Source organism: Trachemys scripta, chromosome 7, assembly GCF_013100865.1.
Source record: "Trachemys scripta elegans isolate TJP31775 chromosome 7, CAS_Tse_1.0, whole genome shotgun sequence".
NCBI lineage: Eukaryota > Metazoa > Chordata > Testudines > Emydidae > Trachemys > Trachemys scripta.
The window spans coordinates 23,101,928-23,127,167 of NC_048304.1; the positions used below are offsets into that span (position 1 = coordinate 23,101,928).

Sequence of the window (25,240 nt, forward strand, 5' to 3'; positions counted from 1 at the left end):
GTTTTTTGATATATTGGGAATCCTGTTAAGAAACTTTTCCAGAGTGTGTGGGAGCATTTTGATGGGTTTAGAGGGTGTAGGAGATGTCAGCTGGAGGGTGGGGAAGTGGAGGTCAGGCCAGGGGTGTTTTTCTGGGAGATGCCTATCTAGCTCATAATGCACATATACCATTCCTCTGATGACCCATTTCTTTTTAGCCTCCAGACCTGCATGATTCTTGTCCTTGCCCCCTGCAACATCCCTCCTTCTCCTGAAAATAACCCCTGACCCATTTTCACAATTCTTAAAGGTGAACTGGGTGCCCAAGACCTGCAAACGTATTGTGAAGTACAGTATTGAGGGTACCAAATCCTGGTCTCATGGGTCTGGTATACTCCAAGGCGTGGAGCTTCCCACCATAGCAGTGTGCACTGCTCATCCATGGAACCCTATACAAAGGCAACTGGATCCAGAGTTCATCTGCAAGTTAATAAGGGAGGATCTGCCCAGAGTACTGAATGGGGAGCACTGGCCAATCTATTTATTATAGTGAAACTAGGTCATAGCCTTCATTTCAGTATAATCATCTAGGACTCCAGCATGTTCCCATGAAATTGGGGCACCTGTTTGTTCTGATTATCAAAAGGTTCCAATGGTGAGGATCCCCCATGTAAACCATCCCATTTTCCAGAGGTACAAATTGATACCAGCTCAGGAAGTGGCAAGCACGCACTGTGTTCAAAAACAAGACAGCAAAACTCCAGTGAAACAGTGAGTAGAAGCTAATCAGTAAGACAAACCTGGGTGGCTGAACATCTTGTGGAAGATAAGTCTGTGCTGCTTGATTTTTTTTCAGTTTTTTTGGTGACTATGATAAGGAGGAGGCAGTTGCTATGTCAGGGTTACTCGTGTTTTTAGAACAGTAAGTTCAGAAAAGACAAACATCTAAACTCCATTTTGGGAGAAACGTACCAGGCTTTGTGCTCAGATACCGGTTGGTTACTGGATACTGAGCATGTGTTGAAAGGCCTGAGAAGGATTCACTGTAATAGCTTTCAATTCTTTATCTCCTTTTGTCCCAGTCAGTCTCAAAGCTCAGATCCAGATTTTCAAAAGAGCTCTGCATATTGGATTCTTCTGAAAATCTGTCCACAAGTGTCAGACTGAATGATACTGAACACTTTTGAAAATCTAGCCTTGCTGGGAACCTGAGCTCTTTTGAAAATCTGACCCCAATTGTGGGCATAGAGTACTTGAATATCTGGCTTCACACACTCTTTAGGCCTGATCAAGACAGGTGCAGAACACCTGCAACTCTATATTGAAATCTATGGGAGTTGGGCGTGCTCTGCACTGTCAGAATAAGGCCTTTTATATGGAGGAAATGCTTCCTCCATTATTGAAATAGATCCACATTTTTGGCGGGGAGGGTTTAAAAAGGTTGACTGACTAAGAGTGTACGTGACACAACTATTTAAGACAGACAGTGAAGTAAAATTCCATATCCAACTTGAAAATACACAGAGACTTTAGCCTGGCAGAATGTAATAATTATCCAAGTTGGAAATCATCCAAAACAATAGGTAAATACGCCTGCTCTTGCAAAAAGTGCTATGAGAACTTTAGTTGCTACAGACATTTAGGGTCTCTTTTTTTAAACCTCATCCTAAACCCAGCCTCTCTTAACGTTATGCTGGTGGTTTGATTCAGCACTGACTCAGAAGGAAGACCATTCCATACGGAATCACCAAACCCACTTTCTGCAGTTCCTGGGTTTTCCATGGAAGTCTCCCAATCTAATGACTAACCATGCTGAGGTGAGGTAAGCCTGTGGCAGTAAACAGGCACTGAATGGTTAGAACAGTCCCCAGTTGCCAGATGCTACATTTGTGATAAGTGGATGTGAGACGAGTAATACAGTTGGAACGTCGGGGACTTGGGGAAGCTTATCTGCAGGAATTACTTAATTTTCTTTGAGTTTTTTGACAAACCTAGAAAGGCTGAGGTATGGTTTGAATAAGCACCCAAAGACTGCAGGCCCATTGTGACATATATTAATTTCTTCAGCTGGAAGAGACTTCCCCGTGTGATTTCTGGCTTCTCCTATATGTAGTGAGGATGGAAATATCACAGGAACTGTCTTTTGCCTGCACCCTGGAGACAGGGGAAAAATATGTAACAAAAAATATGTAACAAAATTTCAAACCTCAAAAAAAGTTTGGTTCCTGCATAAGGAGACGGTCATCTATGTAGAACTTGATATCTGCATGTTAACAAGGTGGTATGGCCTGCTCTCTTAGCGTGCTGATGTGGTGCACTGTCTGATTTTGTTCTATGCTACCCAATATCATGCTAACTGCTATCTCCATTTTTCCTTCATTGTTTTATTTCACGTAGCTCCAATTTAAGAGCCACAATATTGGTCTGTAGTCATCTACTAAGCCACCTTTGAGGTCTAATCAAGTTGACCATTTGGAAGATGATAGAAAAATGACATTCCTGTTAATTTTGGGAAGATGAATCCCAATAAGAGAAAGTGTGTGCATGTCTGTGTGTGCACATATATGTCCAGTCTCGATTTTCCGATCCAAAAAGCAGTGAGAATGGAGAGGGGAAACAACTTTAAACCTAATTTCTGGTGAGAGCCGCACAATATTGTGATCTTCCATTCCCCAGGCTCAGGACTGGCTCCTAACAGACTTCCCACAACTGTAGGTAGAGCATGAGAAGAGTCAAATGCCTGCCTGCTGAGCAAAGGGGATTAATTCCCTAAAGCCACACTTCCTCCCAGAGAAGACTCTGCTTCATGAAATTGCAGTCTCATTCAGAGTCAGCTTATGCACCATGACTCCAGTGACTGAGCAGGAACAGACATAGCCAGCAGTGGCTTGCACTGAACTGTGTTTAATTCTGCTAGTGTACTGCGCTGAAATCAGGTGTAGTCCTGACATCCAAGAGGGATAGCTACTCTAGAACATATTGAAAACCAGCTTACTGGGTAGCTACAATAATCTGTCTGCTTTGAGATCCTTGGGTGAGAGGTGCTATATAAAGTCACAGTGCAATTGCCATTCTTTATCTGCCTGGGATGATCACTTTTAAATGTCCCCTTTCTCATCATCTAGCAGAGCTTTACACTAAAAACATAGTGGAGACAAGAAGGAGCTGAGGTCCCTCTGCTGTTCTAAGGAGTTGACTCATGGAATAAGCCCTCTTCTGACAAAACACTCTCCTCACCCCGATGTGTCTGCTAGTGGGATAATTCCTGAGGGATAATTCCTCCCTGACCCTGAATAGACATCAGTTTAACCCTCAAGCAGTTAAGCATCTAATCCCATTTATACCCTGAGATACCAATTATTGTAAATAAAACACAAAAACTAGAGATGGAAAGGCCTAGTATTAGGTCCTCTAGTGCACGCTGCTGCAAGCCTGGGGGTTATTCGATTAGTTGGGAATCCAAGTCACTAGCATGGTTAGTTTTTGTTTGTTAATTTCTTAGTCTTGGATCAATGATATACACCATTTTAGTATTTTGATGAGCGATCCTCTGATAGCAGCTTTTAAAGGGTCAGGTATTGGGCCCAAGGCATTTAACAGTGTCATCCTGAAGCATCAGGAAGAGTGACTAACATAGGAAAAACCGTTCCTGAAAGCAATGGATACACATGAATTAGTACTCCCTTCTCCTGCTGCATTAAACCCTACTTTGGGTGCTACTGGGTTTGGAAGTTTGGGGGGGAGGGACATTTCCCAGATTTTACTGTGCCAGTTTAGCTACCTTTTAAGAGTTGTTTTTGGAAAACGATGTAGCCTTCGTAGCAAAGCCTTTGTGTGGGATCCATCATCTCACCAGAATTTTTATGGTGTTCAACTGATGTGCTATGGAAATATAAATAATAGGCTTTGCCTGCAAACTTAACTTCTTGGATGTTGCTTACTATAACCAGCATACCCCAGGTGGGAATGCATCTACTACAAGGGGAGTCAATTATTTTTTGTCAAGGTCCAAATTTCTTGGTCAAGATATAGTCAAGGTCCAGACTCCAGAGAAACCTATTTCACACTGTAATAACAATAATAAGTAAATAAAAAGATTTTGTGGCCCATTCAAAAGCATCTGGTGCTCCAGATTTGGCCCACGGTCTGCCTATTGACTACCCTGATCTACTGTGTAGTTTGAATATACCTAGCATGTCCCAGATGAACTGCACCTGCTGTGCAGCTGAATGCACTCTTCCACCCTCTGTTCTGGTTCATGCTGCCTCCCCAAACGCTCATCTCATCGCAACAACCCCTCCCCTTCCCCCACTCCACCCCCGTTCCAGCACTTACTGTCTATCCCTTTCTAAAAACTGTATCTTCCTGGCTTGTAAGAGGCAGCTCACACCAGCAGGGGAAGTCCTGAAGCTCACCCGAGCGCTGAACAGTGAAACTTCTTGTTGTCTCAAAGTCACGTTGACCTAACTGCTGCAGCACAAGCACACACACAGCATCTGCTGCTGTCGTCTCACATGAGGGAGCTGCAGTCAAATATTAAAAAGGCAACAAGAGCATTAAATTATTCAGCAACGGAACATTGTCATCCCCCCATAAAATTATTTTGACCTATAGTTTTCTGCAGAGTCCATTGCTCTTAAATGTGCAATGAGAAAGGAAATTAAAAATTAATCTTTATTTCCATCTCAGAAGAAAACCTTAATTCTCTGCATTGAAACTATACTCATAATCCAGGGTAATAAATTATAGTTTTTAATTGCAGCTAGTCACAGCCAATCAAATGTGGATGTCTCTCTCTCACTCTCACTCCCTTTAACTTTGCTGTGCAGAAGAACTCATGGAGTGCTGGAAGAAATTCATATACAAAGATCAGAGCTCCTAGCACCATCCAAGACAAGCCCAGGCCACCTCACAACAATAATACTTTACTGTTCTCTGGAACCTTTTACCTGAGACACTTTGCAAACATTAATTTTCAAATGCATACGTAGTATGTGTTAGACACTTATTATTTTCCTCATTTTAAAGAGGAGGAAACTGAGGCATAACACTGTTGAGTATCTAGCTCAAGGTCACACAGTGAGTCAAGTGGCAGAATGTGGAATAAAAACCCAGGAGTCCTGATTCCAATTCAGTTGCTCTTAACTACCTGACAACACTCCTTCCCAGAGCTGGGAATCATGACTCCCAGTTCCTTGTTCTGACCCCTAGATGGACTCTCTGGCCAACCAAGGCAATCTTACAAATAGCTATCTGTGATGTCACTTCAGGAAGAGCTGCTTTTTGAAGAACAGGAGGGCTATGTAAAGTTAAAATGACTGTTGTCGTGTGTGTTTTACCCTGGAGAGATGGGATCTTCAGGGTTTGTACACATGTGTGGAGAGAGGAGTCCAGTCACCCTGCAGGGTTGACTGCAAGCCGGGGCTTGCGGGACAGGAGATGGAGAGCTCCTCCATTCTGCCTCTAGGTATTCAAAGGAATTAATTTGCACCATATATGTCCTTGATCATTTTTCTTACTCTTCTTTTAACACCCTCTTATGCTTGTCAATATCTTTCCAGTAATGTGGTGGCCAAAACAATCGCTAGGCCAATTCTTATGGCACTTGAAACCAAAAGATACACTGATGTGGGATTTTAACTGCCTGGAAGTCTGTTGGATAACAAATACAGCCTCTCAAGCATAGACTCATAGACTTTAAGGTCAGAAGGGACCATTATGATCATCTGGTCTGACCCCCTGCATGCTGCAGGCCGCAAGACCCTTCCCTGGACTCTGCCGTTGAAGTCCCCAATCCTGTGTTTTAGTGACTTCAATCGGCTGAGACCCTCCTGCTAGTGATCCCTGCCCCATGCTGCAGAGGAAGGCGAAAAACCTCCAGAGGCTCAGCCAATCTACCCTGGAGGAAAATTCCTTCCCGACCCCAAATATGTCGATCAGTAATACCCCGAGCATATAGGCAAGAGTCTCTAGCCTGACCCTTGTTGGCCATTATGCTATTCATGTACCATTGCTTGGTTTTCCTTGGCTACTATGTTTTACCATTAAACCATTCCCTCCATAAACTTATCCAACTTAATCTTAAAACCAGACAGGTCCGTCGCCCCCACCGTTTCCCTCGGAAGGCCGTTCCAATATTTCACCCCTCTGACGGTCAGAAACCTTCGTCTAATTTCAAGCCTGAACTTCCCCCCGGCCAGTTTATATCCATTCGTTCTCGTGTCCACATTAGTACTAAGCTGGAATAATTCCTCTCCCTCCCTTGTATTAACCCCTCTGATATATTTGAAGATAGCAATCATATCCCCCCTCAGCCTTCGCTTTGTCAGACTAAACAACCCAAGCTCCTCTAATCTCTTTTCATACGACAGGTTTTCCATTCCTCTGATCATCTTAGTCGCCCTTCTCTGCACCCGTTCCAGTTTGAGTTCATCTTTTTTAAACATGGGAGACCAGAACTGCACACAGTACTCCAAATGAGGTCTCACCAGCGCCTTATACAACGGAAGCATCATCAAAGAGGTTTTGAAGCTGTGTGGAAGACAATTTATGATCCAGAAAGTAGAGATTTCAATTAGAGAAGAAGACGTCCTGGATCTAATTCTTTCCAACAGAAAGCAACTGATGGAATTACAAGAATACTAGGGGAAACATACATCCACACCAATCAACCTGTTGTAATCTCTAGGGGATTAAGGGAAATAGCTAACAAATTTGCTGAACTACTGACAATTCCTTTTGATGTCATGGGCATCAGGAAGAGATGCCAGAAGGTTGGAGAAAGGCAACTGTTGTACTGATTTTCAAAAAAGAAAGAAGAGTGATCCTGGAAATTACTATACTACAAGTCTAACTCTATACTTATATATTTTACCTAGCAAACAATAAAACAAGGATTAAGAGCAAAACCACAATTGTTAAACATCTAAATGATCCAGCCATAAGTAATAAGCAACAGTGGGTTATGAAGAATATATTTTGCAGGAAAAGCTTTATTTTTTAAATTTTTATATAATTAAAAAATTAGTGAATAAAAGTAAAGAGGTAGGTATATTTGAATTTTAGTAAAGCATGTGAATGAATGTCATGAAGTCTTACCTGAAAAGATTAATTCAGTTTGGCTTGGGTGAGAACACACAGAAAAGAAGGGCAAATTAGAGACAGGAAAAAGGAGAACATGAGAACTGAGGAGAATAGGTTGATGCAGGAAGAGAGGAGAGCTACGTACTTATGTTTGGTTGACATTTGATTAAGAGAGAAGATAGTCCAGAGATTAGCAGGGTGGATTGATTAAATCAAAGCAATTTAAGTTACCAATTTTAATCAGGATTTAAATCAACAAGCAGAAAAACTTGATTTAAATTATTGATTTTAATTGTGTTTTACATGTGTACTTTTTAGTTATTTTCCTAAAGAAAGGTTGATTCTCATTGGTTGGTAACCATTAAAACTTGTTTATTTGCAACTAAATATATTTAAGCAACATAACGTTACTTTTTATCTGATTGAATTTTTACTTGCCGTTTGTGTCAAGTTGTATTTGGATAGAAATTCAAACTCAATTAACATGCACAAAAACAACATTTAATTTTTTTTATTAAATAAAACTACCTTAAATGTGCTTGAAAACATAAGGGGGCGGGGTATCTGAACATGTTTTGCATTGAAAACTAACTAACTTACTAAATAATACTTCCTTTATTTGTAATTATTGAATTCAACTGACTGTTTCTGATCATGATGTTTTTCAAGACTTTAGAACTAGTAGATCTCATCCTCGTTGTTATTCCTAGGTTGGAAGAGAAAAACAAGCTTTCTTGCTTTTTCAGTCCCCAATTGGTTCCTTAAATTTGAATGAATTAGTCATTGAATTGAACTAGTTGAATAAACTGAAATGAAGAAGATATTCTTTCTGCACCTGCAGAAGAGGCTACTTCTGACAAAAGCTGTTTTATCACTTCAACGAACTCTGGTTCCAGGTGCTTAGCCAGTGATTTCCATCAGTTCAGTGGTCTGAGTTTCTTTAAAACTTGGCAGCAAACATGTACTGCTTATTATTTTTTGTATTTAATTTAAATTATTTTAATAGATTATAATAATTTTAGGCCTTAATATAGGTTGTCATAATTTCAAATTTAATTTTAAATAGGTTTATTTAAACCCCCCTATATTTAATTTAAATAATTGATTTTTATCCACCCTAGTGATTAGGTTGGTAGCCTGGGATTTCAAAGACCTGGGTTCAATTCCCTTCTCTGAGATGGTCAAGTGGAAATGGTAGCACTGTCCTATCTTCTAGGGTTATTGTAAGGATGAATGCATGAAAGATTGTGAGGTGCTCAGATACTATGGTAGTGGGGACCATATAAGTACTTAAATTAGATTTTTCCCAGGCACTCTTGATGAGTTACTCATAATTTCTCTGTAGGTCCGACATGCATCTTACACACACAGGATCTGATTCTCTGCTTCAGATCAGAATAGCAGCATTTTAAGCTCACTTTGTGCTGGCATAATTGATGACACAAGATGCAGGGCCAAAAAGTATCAGGCGTGGAGGTCCATAAGGCAATTGGCTAACGAACTTGTACGTTACATTTAACTATTCTGCGTCTGTTGTAGGCCGTGACGCCTGTTCCTTGAACTTGGCCCGGAATGATGATGTGAGACATGAAGGGGGAAAGGTTGGGTTTTAAAAAACTCCACACTGCCATGCAAGAGAGGGTAAATAATGCATTTGCTTCTCTTTTGGCCTGGTTTTGTGGTAGCTAAATAGAGCTCCAGATATGTAAGTGAAAGGGAATCATTTCTGTACATCTGAAACTTCACTGGGAACAGTCAGGCTGCTTTTCTTCTCAATAGTGCAAAGTAATGGGCAAAAGTGTCCTCTCTGTGCCACCTTTGACACGGGGAGACAGTGCGTGCTTCACATGTGTGCGCACACACACACGCACGTATATACACTTGTATAGATAGGGTATATACAGCTATTCTCTCTTGCACACACACACATTGTACAGCTCTCTCTTATGCACATTTTCTCCTGTATCAAACTATGCCCACCTTGAAAGCTTCCTTGGTTAACTGCTCATTTCAAAATCATTATTAGCGTGTTTGCTTGGGGATTTTGGAATTTAATTAGCCTCTTTTGAACTGCTCCTAGCATGTTTGACTAGAGAAACAGAAAATCCCTCCCTGACTTGTTTGCGTTCCTCCTTCATTGGTTTTTAACTGGAAGAGAAAGATATTGATGGGTTTTGCAGCCCTCCTGATGCAAATGGTGCTGCTTCGCAGGATAAACTCCCTGAAGAAAGCTGCTTATCCTTTGCGGCATCAAGGTCTCTATTGTAAGTGTTCAGGATGTGTTGATATCAATGTAAAAAGGCCCAGAACCCTCATTTAGCACAGCAGAACTAGACTAGCTGCTGATAGGCATCATGTAGTTAGGATTTGTGCAGTGTCCACACACAGAGCTATACCATCCACCTCAAGCCTGACCTGAGACGCCACCTCGTATTCCAGTCTCAGGATCCTGACAGCTCTGCCAATATTTCTCAGCTCCAGCAACATCTGGATGCCCAGGCAGCTCTGCTGGTGCACCTCTGTCCTGACCTGCTCTCTGATTTTTTCAGCTATTCCCAAGCCTCTCCTGAAAAAAAGATTAGGAATTGTGTGGTGACTTTGCAAAGTTGATAAATGTTCACAAGGAACCACGCTGAGGCCTCCAAAATCCTTTCACTTGCTAAGCTAAGATACATCTGAACATACACTTTGCCTCCAGAGGTAAAAAGGCTAGCGCATGCAGAACATTTTTCATCCCTGATTTTGGTACCTATTTATTCATATCAAAAATGCCCTGGATCTGAATCTCAAACACCTCCTCTCATAGTGACATGCTGCAGTGCAGACCCACAGACATAGATTTTTTTATTTAAGGTACCTCTTCTGAATTCTAATTTTGTCTGATACTGGTTTGAAAAACTAGACTCAGAAAAGTACAATCATGTGTCTGACAGTTGCTGCTTACACACACACACACACACACGCGCGCGCGCAAACAAACCACAGTGGTTGTGACCACTGCCTCTGGAACTGGTTGTATTGGTCCTGAATTGCGGAAGGATGACTAACTTAATTACTTGATAGTTTTGATTTCTAAAATTAAAGCAGCCCCTGTGGCCTGCCATATGTGCAACTCTGTTACTATATTTACACCAGCAGTTAGCAAACCGCATCGGCTGAGTGAGAGACTACAGCTGCAGCTAGTGTCTGTGCTGGAACTGTGTGTTCACAGATGGTGGTTTCCCCATTTTTTTGACTGTCCCTGATTGCAGCACCATAGGCAGCTGCCATGCATTTTTCTTATAACAAATATCCAAGAGTTCGTTCAGCTTTTCTAGTTAATTCTCAGTGATTGGTCTATAAATGTGTCCTGAGACTCCCTCACTTGTATCAGCTTGAGAGAGAGTGGAGGTTAAAATGACAGGATCTAGACCCCGTTATAGAACAGCACAGCAGAGTTCAGAGGTTCCTACCCAGAATGCAAAAGGAGATGCTTTCTGATATACAATTAAACTTCAGAATAGCCTCCCAAGGGAAATGGTGGAATCTCTCAATGCAGAATCATTTAAAGGGGGCTGGACGAAGCATTGGGGAATGTATTGTAGTTTATGGCCCTGCACTGGTTGAGGGTGGTGTGAAGAAATGAAAGAGATGACAGTTTCCCTTTCTACTTTATATGATCGCAATTAGTGGGACTACAAGCACTATACAGATTTATTTAAAATCAGATGAAATAGCAGACATAACTACTGGAGAAAAAACAAAATGCAGTGTATTGCAATGGGGGGATCATTGTCTAGTTCTCTGAGAGGGGCTGGGAGTCAGGACTGCTGAGTTCTTCTCCTGGTCAGGCAGTGTATCAATATGGCCTTAGGTAAGTCACTTAACCTCTCTTGTTCCCCAGTTTCCTCATCAGTAAAACAGACCTATCCCACTGAGGGATTAGGAGACATAATTAATATTTAAGTATTTTAAGATATTTGGACTTAGGTGCAATTGAATTGCAAAGTATTGTTCAGTGTTAAATGGGATTTTGTTGATTGGTTGCAAGTTTTGCTGAGCGCTGGGATGCACAGGACCTAGCTTGCCATTGTAGAGTTGCTTCGCACTGTAGATCAGCACACATCATTTTGTTGTTGTACGGTTGCATGTACTTTGAGTAGCTGATAGTGGGGAAAGGAGGTTAACTTTCAAAATACATATATTATTTTATTTTTAAGTGGCAAAACATAGCTATTTGGATCTTGCAAATTGATTTAAGGGAGAAGAAAGAGACGGGAGGTCAAGTTTGGAGTCTCCCAACCTTGACAGTCTCCCTTTGAGACTGGTAAATTAACAAACAAAAAAGCCCACAACAAAAGCTAACCTATATACAAGTGTCATGTCTTCCCTGACTTGCATCCACACCTGCAGTTGACAATGTTTCCCTCTGTGTTAGAAGCACAAAAGGAATTGAGCCAACAGAGCCCTTGTGATTCCTTGAAATTGTTTCTGGAATAGAGTGTTTCATAGCCTTTTATCTGGATCAACAAGTTCCAGTGTTTATCTTCAGCATCTTGATCACCACCTCATTGCTCCCAGTGAGTAATAGTTGTCTGAGTTCCATGGAAATATTGGTGGCTCCTGAGAAAGAAGGAAGAAAGGAAGGATGGTTTTGTGGCTAAAGCATTGGACGGAGAGTCAAGAGACCTCGGTTCTCTTCTTGGCTCTATCGCTGACTTGCTTTGACATCTTGAGGAACACACTCAACCTCTCTGTGCCCAGTTTCTCCGTCTGTCTTCTGGAAAATCTATTTACTAGCCTGCCACCAGGTGACACTGCCTTTAAGAGGGAAGAGGCCAGTGCACCTGCAACTTGTCAGCTCACTCCAACTGATCTTATAAGAGGGCTCCTGGGCACTAGAGAGGGGAGAGAGCTTGTGAGTCAGAGGTGCCTGAGAGCACTGACTGAGAGAGACAGAGAAGGGCAGGTGACAGCTGCCTGAGAAGCAAAGGAGAGACCCAGGGAAGAGGAGGAGAAGCAGTAGCAGCACAGGAGAACTGGTACAGAGAACAATTGAGAAGGGTAAAAGTTCAATGGTAAGGACTGGCCAGAGCTGGGGAACCCTTGCTGAGCTAAAGGAGAGCTTGTGCAGAGGCCCCTATGAAGAAAGAGACAAACCACCCTGGTTAGGCAAAGCTGAGTCCAACACAAGAGGGTTGATGCTGGAGAGTGGATCTCAGGAGCAGGGGTAGGACTTACAGGTAGGGAATTCTGTTGCAGGAGAAGACTCACAGGAGAGCTACAAAGTCGTGACACTCTCTGTTACAAGGCCTGGAGAGTGGGGCCTTGGAACAGAGGCAAAAGGAACTGTGACCGAGTGTCAGGGGGTAGCCGTGTTAGTCTGTATCCACAAAAACAATAAGGAGTCCGGTGGCACCTTAAAGATTCACAGATTCATTTGGGCATAAGCTTTCATGGGTAAAAAACCTCACTTCTTCAGTTGCATCTGTTAGTCTTTAAGATGCCACCGGACTCCTTGTTGTTTTTGTGACCGAGTGGTTAATGATTCTTGGGTGGGTTACATGGGAATGGTGACTTTGGAATGGGATTGAAGAGCTTCTGTATTATAGCCTGGTTTTACTTTGCAGATTTGAGAAGAATGATTTGTAACACATCATGCTGCGTGCTGCCCTTATTTTGTCCTGTGACTGTTAATTGCCCACTCCATTTTCAGTGATCTCCCCTCAACATGTGTTATACTTAACAATCTGTCCCACCTTGTAGTTAGCTTGAACATTCTGGTTACCTTCCCCAGACCTGAGAAAGTGCTCCATGAAGCTCAAAAGTTTGTCACTTCCACCAACAGAAGTTGGTCCAATAAAAGATATTACCTCATCCACCTTGTCTCTCTCATATTTAACCTGAGCTTTTAGGTCTCACTCTATTCACAAAACAGAATTGCTGTGTGAAAGTCCTTAGCTGCCAGCATCTGGAAGGCAATACCTATATGAAATGACAAGGCGAATAAATTAAAGTAGCCACCACCATCTCTCATGCTGTCTAAATGGCTTGTACTGATTGTTGCTTTTAAATAATTAATATTGTAATCCATAGCATAAGAGACTAAATAACTCTACTGCCTTCTTACAGGTATCTTATTTTCTGTGTCCTCCTGCTCTTCCTGGTGAAGACTGATTTAGCAGATGTACCTGAAGAAGACAAGAAGAAAGGCAGTAAAATAACAAGGCAGGACAGCTTCTGATTGGGGTGAGGAAGATCAATTTTTCGAAAGATTCCAGGAGAGGGACTAGGATGTCTGGAAGGTCAGAGGGTTGCACAGAATAGGGAAGGGGCTCTGGAAAATCAGAATATTGTGTAGCCTGGAACTGGGGGTGTCTAGAAAACCAGGGCATTGTACAACCTGGGGACGGGGGCTCTGGAAGCTGAGAGGATTGCTCTGTCTGGACATGTGGAACCCGTGAAAGATGAATGGTGGCTGAGAGTTGTTGTTCAGTATCTGAATGATAAATTATAAAATGTTATACACCTGACGGGATTGTAAATAGGGTTAAAATGAAAACATTCATGTTGTAGGAGAGGGGAGGTGGGCAAAGACCTGAGATGGGGCTGGGCTGTGGTTTGGATAAGGATCTCTGTTCTGGGACTGGGCCCTTTGGATGGGAACACTGATGCACTCGCATTCCAAGATTTAGTTGGCTAATCCTGAGGGGTGTTATAACTTCAGAACGATAGGTTCACTGTATAGGGGGCACTGTGTTGGGGAAGAGGGAGAGAGATTGCCTAGAGCTAGACTCTTGGAAGGAGTGAGTCCCAACTTGTCCCTCCCCCTGATGCACGGAACCTCCCTGCTGCTCCCCAAGATATCCTCCCTCAATCTAGGAAGCAGCAGAGGTGGGCATGGGTTGATGCTGCAGCCCAAGCAGAGGGTGGTGTGAATTTATGCATGCTCAGTTGGGCAATACTGAGAGAGTCTCTAGGGTCAAAGAAGGTGGGTGGGGGCAGAAGACTTGCAGCGGCCAAGAGAAGTGGGACTGGTCTTATTTTACAATTGGGTTGGAGCGGGAGGGGTTTAGCACCTCCCTTTCTGTTCCAAAGACGGAAGACGGATGAGGATTTGGGCTCTCTCTCTCACCTACAGTTCTTAGGCTCAGGCTGAAGCAACAGCTCCTTAACAATAGCACTGCCTTGTTCTAGCACCTTAATCAAAGGCTCTCAAAGTGCTTTACAGACATTAATGCATTAAACCTAACCCTCAATCCCCCCTCCTCCCTGTGATACAGGCATGTCTCTCCCCCATTTTATGGAAACAAAGACTCAGAGATGCTTGAGCCAAGACTTTTAAAGATATTTAAGTGTTGCTCTGCTCAGCATTACAACACCTAAGTGACTTGGGAGCCTAATTTCAAAATGACTTAGGAGCCTAATTTTCATTGGCTTTCAATGAGACTTAGGCTTCTACGTGCCTAAGTTACTTTGGAAAGTGACTTAGGCTCCTAAATCATGTAGGGCTTGCATTGCTGAGTGGAGAAACTCCTAAATACCTGTAAAATTTGGACCTGAGTGAATGCCCCACGATCACACAGAGTCTGTGAGTATAGTCTCTCCTCCCCCCCCGCCCCCCCGCCCCTGGAAGCCAACAGCTAAGCGCCCAGGAGTCCAGACTCTCAGGCTTATGCTTTAACATACCTGGGTGCAATTCCATATCTATTGTTACTCTTTGCCTGGTCATCTGGAAGTCTTTGGCGTGGGCAATTTTACACAGAATTCACAGTTGTGACACACTAGGTCTAGGGGATGGATGGCTTGGGGTTTTCCTCCCAGTTGGACTGGTCTCTGGCAATGCCTAGACTTGCTTTGTTAACTGTCTGACCTGTAGATGAGCCTGGGCTGAAAAGAAAGAGTTCCTGCCAGTTGCAATTCCCAGGAACTCCAATCTCTTTTGAAATTCCTCTTTCTCGTAAGCATCTTCCTGTTGCAACATAGCAGCTAATATTTGTGTAACCTCATTGTTTTCACCCCACATTTTATTCTCAGTGATGAAGTAAGACACAAAAAAATCCTCTACTCAGCCCAGGAGTCAACTCAACTAACAGCTGAGTTGAGACCGTTGCCCTTGAGTCACTCTGGCTCCACTGGCTCTCCAGATGTGTTTGTGGGAGCCAGACTACTGTACATCCATTGTGCCTGATGATTCTGCTTCCTATTGCGGCAAGGCAAGGAAGGTGTCATGTATCTGCTGCTGTGGCGAGTCTCCTAGAACTCCAGAAACAGACAGCTCATGACTGTCAATCCTGTCTCTCCTGCTACAAATCTCAGTTCAGGAGCAGTGTGTCTGTCTGTGTGGGCCAGAGAGAACAAAGGGGAAAATTGGGAGTAGGGTGATGGGAGACCCTGAGATCTCTGAGGCAGGTCTTGGAGGATCCCATCGTGGAAAGAAAAAAGATGGTGTGATATAGTATAGCCACAAAATTACAGGTGGAAAATTCCTATAGGGTCCCATCTTGTCTAGCCCACTAAAGCCAAATTTTACACTCTTTTACTTCAGTGTAAATCCAGAGTAAAGCCATTATTTTTCTTGGAGTTATTCCAGATTTGCATGGTGAAACAGAACAGAATTTGGCCCCTACACTCTATTTGATAGTTTAGTATTAGGTGTCCAAAGTGAGAGGGCTTCCATCTCTTCATTTGGAAGACTATACTATAATCTAAATCTATGAAACTGCAACGCTTTTCTTCTTTCTACACTGCACCTTTACATTTCTAAGAATGCCGCCACTGGGTAGAGTCAGAAGCCAGTTTGTTCTCAGAGGCAGCCTGTTCCGGAGGAGACATATACACTCTGAGCTCTTCTGAAGACTTGACATGAGTTCTGTCTTGTTTTCTTAATCTAAAATCATTCAGATTGAGAACGTGTGTATGGAAAATCATGTTATTAATAATAATCCTTTATTATTTATAATAAAACTCTATAATGCCTCCCATCCAAAGATCTCAAATAATAGCAGATCTCACTGCTAGCAAGTGTTCGCTGGTTTTCGGGATGGTACTGTATGGTTTAGGAAATGATGAGATGTCTACCTTAAGCAAACAGCATAAAGAATTATGCCCTGCTGAGCCCTCCTTCCCTCCCCCAGTGCACAAGTGTGCCGAAACCTTGAGTTTTGTGTAAGTTCTTAAAGAAGCTTCTAGGCAAAATAAAGGATCAAAAGGGGCCTAATTAGCTGCAGTCTGTTTATAAATTGTGGCTGTTCACCTAGTTTTATAAATTGACACTTTTAACATTAAAACTCAAAGCAAAAAACGATGTAATTATTCCCTTTTTTTTTTTTTTTTGAAGCTTAGGTTTAATATCTTTATTGAAAATTGGATACTTCTATTGCATCTCAAGATGCTTTATTCTATCAAATCTGGAGCAAGTCGTTTTTCATTTTGGATTGTAATGTGGTATAAATGATAACAGCCTGATTCAGAAAGCTTTCTCTCTCTCCTTCCCCATTGGCAGCCTGACGAGAAAGCTCATAGTCGAATCACAATAACCCTGAAGATAATCTATGGTTTGATTCTTTGTGAGACTGCCTGCTTTATACAAGGGGGAAAGAGTGGGATTTTAGCTCAGCGTTAGGATGCCCAAACCCGTTTTGTCTCCACAGGAATTTTTTTGTCAAACTAGGATTAGCACAAGACTGATCCCTCTGATGGGACCCTTTCTGGGCTGCTCTCATCAATAGTAGTGTTTGTTTAGACGGTCTCTAATTTAGAGATGTAGTGTATGGTTGGATGGACCAGCACTCTGTAGTTAAGAGGTGGGAAAAGAGTGATACACAGATGATTTTTTTCTCATAGACTTTTTTCATTTTTGTTCTAATTTGACTTGGTCCATGTGTTTCACTTGCTGCTCTCTGATCACTTGGATGCATCGTGTCGAATGAATTTTCATGTATTAAAACTCGCCTGTTTGCTGAATTTGACACCAATACTTGATACCTGGACTGGTGCGGGCTGATGGGACAAGAAGGTCCCATTGTTTAGTCCTGGCCCATGGCATCGGGTAATGATTTATATCGCAGCAGCGCCCAAAAGGTAGTGCTGGCATTGCACAAATGCATAAGTTCATGGTCCCTGCCCCCAAGACTGTACAACCTAAATGGACAAGCAGCGTATGAAGGATCTGTGTGAGAGGTGCAGTAGAAAAGGCCAATTTCTTACTGAACCTTAAGCATTTCAGATGTTTATCCAGAGGTTTTGGTCTGGGAATCTCCTGAGAACTGTCTTTCTTGTGAGAGTTTTTCTGCTCCTTGGCTTGTGTTGGAAATACCATGAGTGGGTTTTCCTTTGGGATTTTAGTATAGCCCAAGTTTTGCCCTGGGCTGGAAGTGAAGTGCAGCAATATCTACGCAATGCAACAGAGCAAGAATAGACAAATTACCATTTTCTTTTGTAACTTCCAAAAAATACTAATTTGAAAATCATAGATTCTGGCAAAGTTTCAAGGCTGTTAACATTTCATCTGAACTTATTGGCTTATCTCGAAGGGTAGAGAAAACCTTCACTATAGAGACGGAGTCTTTTCCTTAAGTAATCCACTTTCTCATTGGATTATAGGTCTTGGATTAGTGCTTTCTTATGACCCAGAAAAGCTTTGCTTGCTTCCTGCCCTCCCCCAACAAATCTCTGATCATTTGCAGTGATTAAAGAAGACCCCACAGACATTTCTGCAAGAATTCATTAAATTGCAGCTATGTCAATTACATTCTGGCTGCCCTGAGTTAGCTCTATATTTTTCAGTTATTAAAGCTGATTGAATAAAATACATAGCAATTTTGGCACATTTTTATCATTGATTCACAAATAAACATTTCGACAATATGAGCAGGGTTGGTTTTTGTCATGTTGTTCTTTACTACTTCTCCTAAACTGTTGTGTAGCGTTAGTGGTAAACAAGCATAACATTCCCCTCCAGAGGTGGCTGCATTTCAGGAGTGGGTACAACAGTATTTTTCTTCTTGAGCACTGTATGTATGGACTTTGGTGCCTGTAGCGGGGCAGTAACCCCGGTCCTGCCCTGAAGGGCTTAAAACAGCCCTGGGAGAGGGCTGTGGTAGGGGAAAAGCTGGGCTGATGGGGGAAAGCAGCCACAGCTGTAGCCAGTGCAATCAGGGCATAGCTGGCCCTTATAAGAGGGCATGGGCCAGAAGCATGGACAGTCTCTCTCTGCTTTCAGAGAGAGAGGGGCCTGGCTGCTGGGAAGCTCAGGGTACCTAGAGTAAGGCAGGGCTGGGGAAAGGCCAGAGGGGCTGGGTAGTTCAAGGCTGGCAACTCCCCAGGCTGCAGGGCCTTGTCCAAGACCCCACAGAGGTACTGGGTTGCAGAGAAAGGCAGCAGGTCCAAAATCCTCTTGCCTGTGAGGAATGGCTTATACTGCAGTCTGCCCCAGGGAGTGGGGGCTAGTTGGTGACTGGCAGTAGCCTACGACTGAGGCAAGATGGGGGTAGGGGTTCCCTGGGGAGGGGAGACCCTGAGACTGAGGGGTTACTGCCAGGGGGCAGCACCCCAGATAAAGGGGCACCGGAGTCCTGGGAGGGACACGGGGGCCAAGCGGCAGTGGGACACTGGCCTGCAGAGGGCGCTCCGGAGGCTGGAAATGCTAATTCCCAGAGAAGACCAGCAGGAGGCGCCGCAGGGCTGAGTGCTCGCACTGCTACAATGCCATATGAAATACAGTCCAACCCCGCTTGCATGGAAGTTGGTGGCAAAACTCCCATTGACTTCAAAACACGGTCTCTGACCTGAGGAGCTTACTGTCTAAGTAGACAAAGATCAGACACAAAAGCAGTTGCGGATACTATTGCAGCTCTGAGGCTGCAATAGCAGCTGTAGAGTACTGCTACTCTTGCCGGGGGGCGGGGGGCGGGGGGGAGATTTCTTTCCTTCACCCCCACATGGACCTGTGGAATCCCAGGGCAGTGTTGGGCTGTGCACTGTGTCAGGGATTTGACCTTTAGTAAATAGAATTTTAAACACTAGTTGGTGTTTTGGAGCTACTTCGTGGTGTCTGCCATATCGCTACACAAGTTACATCACTTGGGACAGCATCACTGAGGCTAATTTCCAACAGAACAAAGCAGCTTCTGTCCTGGCTCTACTATTAGTGTAACCATCATTTTAAAAATTAATGTTTTGCAGTTTAACATTTGTGTTTAAATATTAAACAAGGCTTTTCCTTTAAGGTGATTTTGTTTAATCATTGGGTTAGATGGCTGACAAGGCTATAAGCACTATTAAAGTTTGCAAAATTCCTAAAATGCACCAGAGAATGAAAGTTCTTATGAATTAGTAAACTATATGGGTGAAATACAGGTTGCAAACCCATCAAACCAGTTATCTGAGGAACGGAAACATGTATGTATAAGAGGACAGAGCATGACAGTCCCATCAGATTCCTTTCCACAGGCACCAAAATGATAGGTAGTATGTAGATGAGCGGCCCTCAGAAAGAATGTCACAGTTATGGGAGTGCCAATTGTAGACAATTCTAACCTGACTGACCTGCCATGGCTCTCTAAAATGCTTGACAAGGTGGGCTTTGTCATAAAAGGATGGAGATTTTGATTTCATGCATGTATCTGATTTAGGCCTTATCTACACTGGCAAGTTTCTGCGCAGTAAAGCAGCTTTGTGCGTTGTAACTCCCGAAGTGTACAAACTGCCAAGCCACTTATTGCGCAGAAACTGAGCAGTTGCAGCGCTGTAAAAAAACCACCCCGACGGGAGGTGCGGTGTCAGTATAGACACCCTGGTCGATTACAGCACCGTGATCCCCCGTATGGAGCAATGCCGAGCTGCTGGACCTCATCAGCATTTGGGGAGAGGAAGCTGTCCAGTTCCAGCTGCGCTCCAGTCATAGGAATTACGATACCTATGGACAGATTTCACGATGCATGACAGAAAGGGGCCATGGCTGGGACACATGGCAGTGCAGGGTCAAAGAGAAGGAGCTACGGAATGCGTATCCAAAATACGCAAGGCGCGGGAGGCAAACTGCTGCTCTGGTGTTGCCCCCATAAGCTGTCGGTTCTACAAAGAGCTGGACACAATATTCGGTGAAGGCCCCACCTCCACTGCGAAGGCCACTGTGGATACTTCGGTGTCTCGCGTGCCAGTCGAGAGTGGACCGAGCCAGGAGGAGGAAATCTTGGATGAGGATGGGGAGGGGGACTCAGAGACAGAGGATGGATTGGAGGTCTGAGATGCATGCAACCCGGAGCTCTTCCCTACCCCAGAGGAGGGTAGCCAGTCACAGCAGTCGGATCTTGGCGAAGCGCAAACAGGAGAGAAGGCCCCTGGTAAGTGGCTTTGATTTTGGGAATCTCTGAAGTGAGTTGTTGGGGGCAGGAGGGTTGCAGAAAGCAGGCTTGTGTCTGTATGATGCGTGTACCACCACATGCCTAGTCTGAGCGGCAGAACAGGGTGTTGATTGACTCCCTCACTTCACGGGAATGTGCCTCAGAGATCTCCAGGAAACTCTCATGGAGTTACAGGGCAATCCGCTGCCGCAGGTTCTTTGGCGGAGCTGCTTTTCTTGCCCCATTCAGGGTAACTTTCCTGTGCTACTCTGCCGTCACTAAGTGGGGACCATTGCTGCATACAGGCAAGCCACAAGGGCCAGGGCAGAAGGTGCAGTCTTGGAGAAGACCCTCCCTTGATTCCCTGGTCACCCTCAGCAGCAAGATATTTTCCATAATGAACAGAGTCTGTGGAAAATGTGGGGACAGGAATGATTATGAGTCCCCCCCCCCCTACAGTGCAAACAATACTGCTTCTGTAAAATGTTGCCGTTTGGTTTCACAGATCTGATCTTGGGAGTCCAACCCCCCTCTTTGTTATCTCCGGCTAAACGGCTGCGGAGAATTAGAAAGCGGCCACGAAGAACTAAAAGAGGACTTTCTGCATGAGGTCAAGATGCACTCCGCCACCGAAAAACAAGAATTGAAGGAGTGGTGGGACAGTGAGAAGAGGGACTGAAAGGAGAACGCGGCACACCAGGAAGAAGCCATGGAGTGGATCTTAAATGTTATGGAGCGCCAAGCGGACACACTCCAGGCACTACTAGCACTACAAACGGAGCAGCTCTGCGCCCGCCCTCCCCTGTAGCTGCTGTCCCAAAACTCTTTTCCGTGTGCCCCCCAGACAATGCCAACACACTCTTATCAACTTTCTGGCGCCAGTCTGTACCCGCTGCAGCACACGGCTATAAGCATAGGAATATTGTCATTGGCCAGGTCCAGCCTCCCATATAGGCAGCACCAGCGGGTCTTTAAACGGCCAAAAGCACACTCAACAGCCCTTCTGCACTTGCTCAGCCTGTTGTTGAACCGCTCCTTGCTGCTGTCAAGGTGCCCCTTGTATGGCTTCATAAGCTAAGGCATTAAGGGGTAGGCGGTGTCTCCCAGGATCACAATGGGCATTTCGACTTCCCCTATGGTTATCTTCTGGTCTGGGAAGAAAGTCCCTGTTTGCAGCTTCCTGAACAGGCCAGTGTTCTGAAAGATGCGTGCATCATGCATCTTTCTGGACCAGCCTGCGTTAATGTCCGTGAAACACCCACAGTGATCCACAAACGCCTAGAGAACCCTTCTGATTGATGGACTCGGTGGGTAGGTGGTCTGGTGTCGGAATTGGAATGTGCGTGCCATCTATCACCCCTCCGCAGTTAGGGAAGCCCATTTGTGCAAAGCCATCCACAATGTCATGCACGTTGCCCAGAATCACGGTCTTTTGGAGCAGGATGTGATTAATGGCCCTGCACACTTCCATCAACATGGGTCCAATGGTCGACTTTCCCACTCCGAACTGGTTAGTGACCGATCGGTAGCAGTCTGGAGTAGCGAGCTTCCACACTGCAATCGCCACGCGCTTCTCCAGTGGCAGGGCAGCTCTCATTCTCATGCCCTTGCACCACAGGGCTGGGGCGAGCTCATCACACGGTACCATGAATGTGGCTTTCCTCATCCGAAAGTTCTGCAACCACTGCTTGTCATCCCAGACGTGCATGATGATGTGATCCCACCATTCAGTGCTTGTTTCCCAAGCCCAAAAGCGGCATTCCACTGTGGTCAGCACCACCGTGAATGCCACAAGCAATCTCATGTTGTAGCTACCACGCATGGCGAGATCAATGTCTTACTCCTCTTGCCTTTGTAGTTTAAGGAATAACTTCACTGCCACTTGTGATGTGTTGGTGAGAGTGAGCAGCATATTGGTCAACAGTGCGGGATCCATTCCTGCAGACCGAAGCGGCAGAGGGCACAGTACACAAACCATTAAAAGATGGCGCCAAATGTGGACGGAAACACAGGGATTGCTGGGATGTGAAGTGATGCATCACAGAGCAATGGGACAGGACCCAGGATGCTCCACGACCCCCTCCGTCTTCCCACAACTCTTAGTGGCAGAAGAGAAAGAGATGCTCTATGGGATCGCTGCCCAGAGTGCACCACTCCGAATACTGCTGCAAGTGCCGCAAGTGTGAATACACTATTGCACAGGCAGCTGACAGTGTGAACACACAACAGCGGGTTCCCTTCAGCGCTTTCTGAGCGGCGCTGTAACTGCCAGTGCTGTAACTCTGTAGACATACTCTTAGTTCACCTTTTTATGGGCCTGGATGGTACAGCTCATTTAGGTAAACAATCATAATGGGAGCTCTTTAAATGATCCTTAACAGGATTCAGCTTTTCTGTCCTTTCAATTTGTTCTAAATTTCCTTGCCTTTAGTTTCATTGAGTGACCCCTTTTTCTTATACTGTGTCTGTTACACAAAAGATCTGATCTGTTTTCAGTAAGACCACTGTCAAAGCCCCTCTAACTCTCCATTTTTCTAAGTGAAATTGTCTAGCTTTTGCAATTTCTTGTCATATGTAAGCCTGTCTTGATTTCCCTTCATCATAACTATACTACTCTTTACCATTTTGGTCTCAGCAGCATAAGGAATCAGAATACTTTGTTTTCATCCCGTTTTACTGGAGATTGGCAAATAAAAAAGTACCCCATCAGATAATTTGTAGGTGTTGTTTTGGGAGAGGGCTGGACTGTGACAGATTTTTACAAGAAAGGTCCCTTCTGTAGGATATATGCCCTTTATGGGTCCCCATTTAGGTGTGCTGAATTCCACTGGTTATCTGGTTTTAGTAGTAGAGAGAAGAAGGTAGATTTTGAATTCACAACCTTCTCCTATTACACCTGGACATCCTTTGTGTGTTTCTGGACTTGCTATGTGTCTGCATGTCCAGACTTATGAATGTATCCTACTTCGTAGGAACAGAAAAGACGACGACTCCTGATGAAGTAGGAGGGGCCATACTAAGAAGGAAGCTCTCTTTTACACATGGGGTATATCCCCAGAACAGGCACACGCATGCTTCAGCCTGACCTTTTCTTTCATTTTCATCTCCGCAGGCTATCTTGGGACGATCAAGAAGTGACACGCATTTCCATCCTTCTCTTGTCGGACTTGTGGATAGAAATCTTCATCTTGGAGGTAGAAATCTGCCTGTCACTTGGGTAGTTGTCGTGGGGAAGGTAGCATGTTACAGAGGACCCTCTTGTTAATTAGAAGTTTCTGAAGTTAGAAGTTCTGTTTTTGTCAATGATTACCTTGGCTTTTCAAGAGTTCTCCCATAAGCATTGTGGTAACTTTTTTTAAGGTTCTTTGGGAGCTATTAAAGTGTGATATAAATCAGATATTTCTGACCACAGAGATCAAAGACGCAATTCAGTGATATAATGATAGGTGGCTGGAGTTCTCCACAGCATTCCCATCAGTATTGTTTAATGACCCAAGCTCTATGACTGAGTTGCATAATAACATAATATAGAAGAGAATGTCTGATGGGTCAAAATTTCTACAGTCTCAAAGCAGCAATACTGCTAACTTGCCACCTCTGCTTTATTTCTCCTACCTTGCTCTGCTTTCTACACTGTTAAAGTCCTAATGCTGTGACTGTCAGCTGGGGCCAGATGCTAGAGGGGAGATGACACCGATCCTAGTGGAGCTCTGCCTGGGGCATATGAACGACCCTTCTTCTCATCTGGCATTTCATGGGAATTTGGGGCAGGAGAGAAGTTTGCTTGCTGAATCTTGGGCCTTTCATTCATATTCATTGCTTGAACCAGCCATGCTCTGCAACTGCATGAATCTCCTCCTTGTTTCTGCAGACCAACAGCCAACTTTTGAAATGAATTAACCCCGTCAGCAGAGTTTGCCATGCAGTGGCTGAATGTGTGCATGTCATAATATATCATTTCTCTAAAGCTTTTGTTTGTCTCCAAACTCTGGAAGGAAACCTGGGACAGGTTTAGATGTCACTAAAGGTCACTGGCTATTGTTTTGGTAAATTACATTTAAAAACCTATACTAAAAGAACATTAAGGTTGCAAAATCAAACACTCAGAAGAGAATTTAGCTCCAAGCGCTCTCAAATCTCCAATGAGAATGTTTGAACTGTGATTTTACAGAGGCTTATAACTCGGCCAAATTTGGGTGAATTTTACAGGGACGGCAAAAGGCACAACCCTGAACCAGTGTGACCTCCCTGCTAAATTACAAGTCCCTGCTCCGAAGCATTGAGGCACTAGAGCTTCTCAATGAAACAGTGGTAAGAATTTTTAACATGGGCAAAACAATATAATATAATATAGACACTCACGGCTGGCCCACGCCAGCTGACTCGGGCTCAGGCTAAGGGTCTGTTTAATTGCTGTGTAGACACTTGGGCTCCAGTCCAAGCTCTGGGACCCTCCCACCTCACAGGATCCTAGAGCCTGGACTCCAGCCCAAGCCCAAACGTCTGTACTAGAGCCCTGTATGGGACTATTTTTTTAATTCTACCCCTGTCCCACCCTGTAGTACCCTCTCCTGCATTGTTTCTTGCATTTTTATCCTGCTCCCATATGCAAAAATCTTAAATCCTGCAAATGCCGCAAGAGAGATCGAATCCCCCCCAAAACAAACAAAGAAAAACCGCACGGTCAGTTAATATATTTTGTATATATAAACGGAATTCAGACAAAATTTTTATCACTAAAAGAATAAAATAAATCTTGCTTGCACCATGTAAAAAAAAATACTTTAACTACTGTTATAATAGACATCAAATCTCCTTCTATCAGCCTTTTAAATTCAAGTATTAAAACCTTT

The 25,240-nt window shown here is 43.9% G+C and overlaps 1 long non-coding RNA gene across 2 annotated transcripts; it reads left to right on the top strand.

Annotated features, from left to right (window-relative positions):
- The first annotated feature begins 686 nt into the window (after window positions 1-686).
- Window positions 687-24,719, top strand: LOC117880840. 2 transcript variants are annotated; one of them, XR_004646626.1, is made up of 4 exons: window positions 687-750; window positions 13,174-13,290; window positions 23,500-23,581; window positions 24,597-24,719. It is a non-coding gene; the product is annotated as an uncharacterized LOC117880840 (long non-coding RNA). The 2 variants fall into 2 exon arrangements; XR_004646627.1 differs by lacking the exon at window positions 687-750 and adding an exon at window positions 1,726-1,796.
- Window positions 24,720-25,240: the final 521 nt, after the last annotated feature.